The 7,504-nt window shown below is 34.3% G+C and overlaps 1 long non-coding RNA gene across 1 annotated transcript; it reads left to right on the forward strand.

Moving 5' to 3' along the window:
- The first annotated feature begins 4,670 nt into the window (after positions 1-4,670).
- Positions 4,671-7,143, forward strand: LOC131430117 (uncharacterized). Its single transcript, XR_009229491.1, has 3 exons — positions 4,671-5,475; positions 5,531-6,077; positions 6,136-7,143. It is a non-coding gene; the product is annotated as an uncharacterized LOC131430117 (long non-coding RNA).
- Positions 7,144-7,504: the final 361 nt, after the last annotated feature.

Consider the following 7,504-nt stretch of genomic DNA (forward strand, 5'->3'; position numbering starts at 1 on the left):
TCTCCAACACATAATGCAAAAGCGACAATCCAGCAAGTGAACGCATATGCAATCCAGTCATCAGCTCACTGGACGAGCTACTTGTTTCATTCACAGTCAAACATCAACTAGGCAAAGAAATATTGTGCAGCCTATATTTATAGATTTCTCTTCATACTACGCATAACGATACGGTGTTTTTTATGCATGACGCAAAGCCTCCTATGCCGAACAAGAAGTTGACGTCATTTTGTATAACGGGGATTGGTGGATGAAAACATAGGTTGATTCTATCCATTTTTTCAATAGTATGCTATTGAAATACTGAAACGACGTCGTCATACATGTTTAAGTTAAAAGTTTCCGAATCGATTGGTTGTTAAATTATAACAATCCATCAACAAATGATCGAGTTATTAACGTTCAAAATTATGACACAAAAAAGTTACGCGACTATTTTTGAAACTTTTAATTGACACCCGCCCCCATATAGTGAAGAGTAAGGCATTTTTAATGCCAAAACTCAAACATGAAGCATCGGCGGATATGTTCGAGGCATTTCATGCCTTCATTTTTCAATGATCAATCGAATACTGCAAAAGGGTAATAGTATTATTATTATTTGAATTAATTATTAATGTATTCAATCCAATGTAGCTTGAAACCAGACGCTATCCCTACCGAGTTTGGATCTAACAAGGTGACTGGTATGTAACGATTTAGTTCAAGTTTCAAAACAATTTTACTGAGTCCGTCAAAGCATTACATACCATTTATTTTTTAATTCGATTCTGGAATATGATTAATCAGTCGCATTTTTCAGACTTCCAAACAGGTATGATTCGGCATGAACTTTCTAAATTATAGTTTTTATTTGAGTTACCATCCGTCTGAAATAATGGAGGATTCATAAACACATTGTGCCTTGGAGATTAGGATACTATAAAGACAAAAATTAACAAACAACCTCGCGTCTTCACTGAAGTTTTCTTAGAAGGAAACGCAGAGTATTTAATACTAGTGGTTTATGCATCTCTTGTGCTTGCCTTGGAGATTGAAACAACGAAAAAGAATCATGCAATCATGCATCGTACATATACGTACGTACTCCGACCAGAATTTAAAGAGAATCAAAGCGGGTCGAACAAAATTAGTTTATGAACATGTGTACCGAAGGACGAAAAAATGCAGTCATGTTGCAATACTCTCTTTGGGGAAATATTTTTCATGTCTACCCGTCAATAGCCATTCTGTAACGTGAGTAATGTTAACGAATGTTAACAACGGATTGATTTTAGTCCAAATACATCACATAATCTTCTACACTTATGACATTAATCTATCACCCGCTGGTTGAGCGATCTTTCGAACAAGGCTCTAGTTAGAAATGTTAGATTTCTATCTGGTTTCATATTATTTCTTAGAACTGTTAGTAGCTACTAGTCTTCATTAGTAAAGCCTGTTCTTTTTAAAATCGATCCAAAATTCTCGCTGTTCTGCTGAAAGCCGAATTTATATTATAGTCTCGCCTGGATCAACGAAACCTTCACATTATCCCGCAAAAAGTTGAAGTTAGAAACTGTCATAATTTTCCCGTCGATTTTCACGAGGCTTCCTACACCACCTCATGAAAAACTGCACCAGACCATATAATTTCCTCCCTCATATTTCAATGTGCGTCTTCAATGGCTTAAGCCGTTTGAGTTTAATTGTCTTGTTGAGCAATTTCAGGCCACTTGGCTATTCATAGCATGGGATACAGAACGTCGACGAACAGTTTATTTGGATTTCGCTTGGCTTCTAATTTTTCTTGATTTTGCGCTAGATATCTGAGAATACTTTTTTCTGCAAAAGAACTATATTTTTAATGTTTTTCAGAGCTTTCACTAAATATAGCAAAAATGTGAGATACAGTGTTGACTACAATGTATTGGTTGATTTATTTGATTTGAATACAATAAATGTAAAATGAAAAAAAATGTGTAAATAACATCAGGAATGAATTTCTTTCATTATTATTAATTACTTCAATACCCAAGACCTGAACTTAAGTTGTAGATGGAAACGCATCGTATTTAGTTTTGAAGGCGAGTATGTATGATGATGTGTATGATTTCCTAATTAAATACCATGCGTCTCCATCTTATGATAATTTGATGGAGACGCATGGTTTTTCGATTGATTTAATATTTTGAAAGTCTGATATAATACTGATCCACTTTTTTTTAAATGTGAGAATAATACAGCGTAATGTACTCATAAATGATTTATTATTAATGTACAATCTAGAGTGGTACCAAAATTGTAAGTACGAATAAAAACAACTCGAAAAGTTTGAACATTTTTATAGTTTATATTAATTTAATTTATGTTTGGGACAGCTTTTATATGCAAACCCAGCTACACCCTTTGTTGGATTATGATTGGACGAGTGTTATGTTAATAATAGCACATTTTGATTGGAATTTAAGATTTGCGTCTGTGCAATCAGTGAAACGTTCCAATCACGTTTGAATGCAATCAGTAAAATTTTCCAATCACGTTTGAATCTATTTTCTGCTATTTACTTCAAAACATGAACTTTTACAGATTCAGATACGACGAACTTTTCGCTGCATCACTTATATGAAGAAGAAAAAATTAAAGTTTCTAGACTTCAAACAGCATTGAGATGCGAAAAGAAACAGCTTAGAAGCCTTCGCCTTTTGTGTAAAAGACGAAAAAATTCGCTGGTTTCTAAAAATCATAAAATTCATGAGCTACGGACACAATTGAAGGCGAAACAGAAGTTTACGAAATATGAAATGAATGTGTTGAGATATGTACAACAAAATCCTATTTTATTGGAATCAATCGAAAACTCAATGAAGAACAAATATGCTAGGCGTTACCATCATATCAAACCCCTAGCAACACGACAAAAGATAAGATCTGCAACAGGATATAAATCATTACGGCTGGCGGAAGTCATTTGTCTACCAAATCCTCGAACAGTGTCAAGGTGGCAACAGAATATTGGGCTAACACCAGGATTTAATGAACAAATTTTAAGACGAATGGCTGTGTCTGCGAAATCTATGAGTACGGTTGACAGAATAGTTTCTATTCTAATCGATGGTATGTCAGTAAAACCTACTCTAGAATATCATGCAAAGACAGATCGATTCCATGGTCTGCCTGATGACGGAGAGGTAAAAACATTCGAAAACAACAACATCTTTAATTTGGCAAATGAAGCCATCACTATTATGGCTAGAGGGGTATGCTCAAAATACAAGCAGGTGAGTTTGTTAATAACTCCGAAAATATAATTCAAAGTGTGTTTTTAAAATATTCCAGGTTTTTGGTTATTTTCTAGCTAATTCAACACTTGGCAGTAGTTGTCAAGCTAGAGTAATCGTTGAAGCTGTAAAACATCTATCAGCTGCAGGTTTCATTCCAATCACAGTTATAATGGACCAACACGCAACCAATATTCAAACGGCAGAGGTGTTAGGGGTGAATACAAAAAACCCAATGTTTTTTGTTGATGGAAATCCAGTAGTGCTATTTTACGACAGTCCGCATTTGATTAAATCAATGCGAAATAATCTATTCTCCAAAAACGTTCTTTATAAGAATAAGATTGCTTCTTTCCGATATATACGCGAACTATTCTCTCTAGATGTACAAAACGTACCTCGGTTGGTTCCAAAGTTAACTAGAAAAGCTGTTTTCTTGCCACCGTTTTCAAAAATGAGTGTAAAAAATGCTACTCGTACTTTGAGGTTCTGATACCGCAAACGCTATAAAATTGCATGTACAGTTAGAGAATCTGAGAGCTGAAGCAAATGATACCGCCGAATTTATTGAAATTTTCGACAACTTGTTTGACGTATTCAATTCACGTAATGAATCAGATAAACTCAAGGCAAGTATTTGTAATTCTTCATGTTGTAAGCTGATCGCAATTATAGCAAGAAAATTGAATTTAGTTTTATAAACATCGTCGATAAAAATATATTACACAATGATTCCCCATAAAATTTTTACACGCATAATCTCTAAAATAAATCTATAACGAATCTGTCTATCTGAATCAGTACATACACGAAGCACTTGATTTCCATGTTTTGATAATACCACAATGTTTGCAGCCGTTGAGAGCCTCAATTAAAGGAAATAGCAATCATTGGGAGTTCTTAAACAACATGGAGGACATTTTCAAGACCATGATGTTCGTTCCAGCGACTTGCTTTGATCCTTCTGTTGTAATATAGTGTGAACAATTTTTTGTTTGGCATTTATTCATTCGATATTTCAGGCAGTACAGGAAGCGAATGATTCGTTAACATCAATACAACGGCATCCTCCATGTTTGAGTGGATATGTACATAATATACAAGCGATCCGAGAGCTATGGACTATTCTGAATACCAAATATGGGGTACCCTTCATTCGAACCAATTTCATTTGTCAAGATGCGTTGGAAAATGAGTTTTCAAGTATTCGACGCAGTTGTGGGTTCAATGATACACCAAACTGCTACCAATTTGCAGCTGCTTTAAAATACAGTAGTGTTGCTAGATGTTTGGATGCTACTACAAATACGAACTGTGAATATGATGAGATTGTTACTTTAGTTGATAACGTAAAAGAGTCGGAACAAGATCCACTGGCAATCGATACGGAAAATTGTTCATTGCGTTATTTTCAATCAATAGATTTTGATAAAGTTCAATTTCCAAATATAGCCGAGATGAATGCTCTCGTATATGTTGTTGGATATGCAGTGACAAAACTAAAACATAGAAGGTGTCGTAAACGAATGGTTCTGAAACACGGAGTATTGCAGATCCTGCAAAATCGTTATTCGTTCTGTAGATTGAAACATCATCTTCATGCAAACGGATTCAAATATCCTAATAATGCAGCAATTGAGATCGGTACCCTTCTATTAATAGCTTTCAAAGAAAAATTCTACAATTTTTTTACCGAAAGTAGATCAGGAGTGAAGAACAGATTAACTGAATATGTTGATTACTGTGACTATGAGTCGTATATTTGCCCCACTTGTTTCGAAAGATTTACTGACTGCCTTATAAACACTCTAATTAAAGGACAACTTTTGAAAATAAAAAACAAAATCAACAAGAAAAATCGCAACACCAGTTTGAAAAAGAATGGAAAAGCCCGCAGGATGGGTATTGAAAGCAAGCAACAGGTTAATAAAACAGGCAAGATGGAAAAATATAGGCGAACAAATTATAAAATAAAACGAACCCGGCTAAATCAAGAATCTGATTCAGTCCAGCCAATTCAAAATACAGAAAAAAATGACGTTGTAATCCCAAGTAGTACAAAGGAACTTATTGGTGGTCCTAGCTCATCATGTGAAAATGCTCCATAACTCGTTGAAAAGGATTATGAACAAATCGAGATGGAAAAATGTGTGACAATGCTGGAAAATTTTGTAGCTAAATTCCCACCGCGAAATACGATTCGGGTCGAGCAAAGGTGATTGGGTTATTCTTAAAAACAATTTCTTGAATATAATGAGGATTTTTTTCAGAGATTGTCTTCACTTATCTCTTGAATACATTTTAAGTACGTTCACTGATTTTGAGAATGAACTGCGGCACATTTTTATTAAGTACAAAAAATACGGTAGATACCTTTCCAAAATAATGGAATTAACGAGTTGGAATGAACTATCCAATATCTTAGACGAGAATCATAAGTTAAGAATGATTATTTATCTGGAACAAAAACTGCTTCCAGAACAAGAATTTGGAATGGTAGGTTAAGAACTTGTTTAAGATGGATTTGATAGCTAGATTTAAACAATTTTTTTCAGCATAGCGAGTTTTTTAGCTCAGTTCTGATTTATGAATGGGGGTTGCGTGTTTTCATGAAAATACAAAATTTTTCAAACCGACAAGATGCTCTAGAACACATCAGGTTGCAGGAAGATATGGTCATTTACGAACGTGACTAAGTGTAAGTCCAATGTATCGGGCCACGGTCCATTTGCCTTATCCTCAGAGGCGTAGGAGATGTTTCCCGCGGCTCTGCACATGACTAATAATATGGAAATATTTAAATCAATTTCATCAGTAGTAAGTTTTTATTAATATTAATGTTAGTTTCTTTTGTTAATTAAAATATATATTACAGTTCGTCTTCATCGCTGCGGCTTCTAGTACGATCTAGCTCCGATGTTTTGTATATTGCCTCCAGTGGTCTTATTATTAATATTATTACCAATAAAAAAATACAAAATTGATGCGATGAACAAAATGTATTGGGTCTATTTCACACCATACCGAAATGATCAAATATGACCGATCTTGAACATGGCATATCTGTATACAAAAGCAGCATTTTTGATTTGTTGTTTAGAATAGTATGTTAATAATCGAAAGGGGTGAAATGTATTTATATCAGCTTTTGTTTTCTAACTCTTAGTTATTCGCAATCTCTTTCCAAAGATTCATATAAATATCTACAATGGTTATTATAGTTTATTCGATTGCCAAATTTCTCCGCAGAATACTTTTGTGAACATGGCTGCACTTCAATTAAATTGTTGCACTTTGTATGAAAATCTTCAGCTTGCGAAAAAACTAAGATTCAGTATAGTATGTAGTAGATGTTAAAAAACTGAATTTGAATCAACTTCCGTTTATCAAAATTTGCCGTATAGTATGTTATTTACTGTTGTCGCTCTCACATCATACATGTAATGTTCGAATGATCACTTGAAGAATACCTTCTTCATCAGGAAAAGCCTTGGTTTTCCTCGTTCAGTTGAGCTGCTCTCAGAAAGTTATCCGGATATCATGGCCTAGCTACTACCTGGTCGTAGTGGCAAATGCGTTGTATGAAAAAGATCGAAGTTTTTCTAAATGCAAAATGCCAAACGAAGAAGGAAAACTTGTCGTTAAACAGCCGAATTTGCTACTCCCATGCAGATTAACACAATTATCCAATTGAACAGCATAAATACAAACACTTTCATCATCGCCAGGTATTTGCTGACCTTATACATGCAATTTGAAATAGTGTTCAAATAGTTTGACATGTGAATTGTAAATATAGGAACTCAGCAGCGGTGCCAGTTTAACGTCATTGTTGCCAGTTTTACGGAGGACCGTGATGTGCATCAAAAAAAGATCACCAGTGTCTAGTCTATATATTTGTTTATGATTCAATTGTGCAGCTTAGCCTAGTTCGCTTGGTCAAAGTAGCCCATGGCGTGAAATTTTCTCTAGAGAGCTAGTTTTCCGTGCACGGAAAGACCGATATCAGCATTTTGGCGAAAAAATTAGTTGTTTTTCTGATTTTAGTTAGTTATTTTTGGAGACAACTAAAAAAATCTTACTTTTGCTAATTTAGATTTTTTAATTCTAATTTCCTTGATAATAATAAAATATTTATTGAAATGGCTATTTTTTTAGTTGAATTCACTAATTGTCATTTCTTAGCTAAGGCACACTTCATATCCATTCAACTAATTTTTTAGTTGAATTAGAGAGATAAAACG

Source organism: Malaya genurostris, chromosome 1, assembly GCF_030247185.1.
Source record: "Malaya genurostris strain Urasoe2022 chromosome 1, Malgen_1.1, whole genome shotgun sequence".
In the NCBI taxonomy this organism is placed as follows: domain Eukaryota; kingdom Metazoa; phylum Arthropoda; class Insecta; order Diptera; family Culicidae; genus Malaya; species Malaya genurostris.